Source organism: Penaeus monodon, chromosome 25 (assembly GCF_015228065.2).
Source record: "Penaeus monodon isolate SGIC_2016 chromosome 25, NSTDA_Pmon_1, whole genome shotgun sequence".
Taxonomy (NCBI): domain Eukaryota; kingdom Metazoa; phylum Arthropoda; class Malacostraca; order Decapoda; family Penaeidae; genus Penaeus; species Penaeus monodon.
In genome coordinates, this window is record NC_051410.1 from 38,237,818 (window position 1) to 38,238,068 (window position 251).

The following is a 251-nucleotide window of genomic DNA, read 5'->3' on the forward strand; positions in this document are numbered from 1 at the left end:
CTAAGAAAACGTAGTGGCATAGAACTGGGTTCGTCAAAATATGGTCGTGATCAAGGGCGCAACGGCACATTATCGTTGCATACAAAATAAGAAATGTTAAATGCATCAAAAAATAATGTTATATATCAATATAAGGACTGAATTTTTAGAAATATTATTCATGCCGGATGGGGACAGTTAAACGCTGTCTCGTATACAACTGACAAACAGCAGAGTCACGAGGGTAATATATTAAGCAAAACTGGGTTGCG

General features: G+C 37.1%; 1 protein-coding gene across 1 annotated transcript in view; it reads left to right on the forward strand.

The window, feature by feature from the left end:
* Nucleotides 1-251, forward strand: part of LOC119589396 (ankyrin repeat and KH domain-containing protein 1-like) — a 2,939-nt gene that overhangs the window by 357 nt on the left and 2,331 nt on the right. The window lies entirely within an intron of this gene.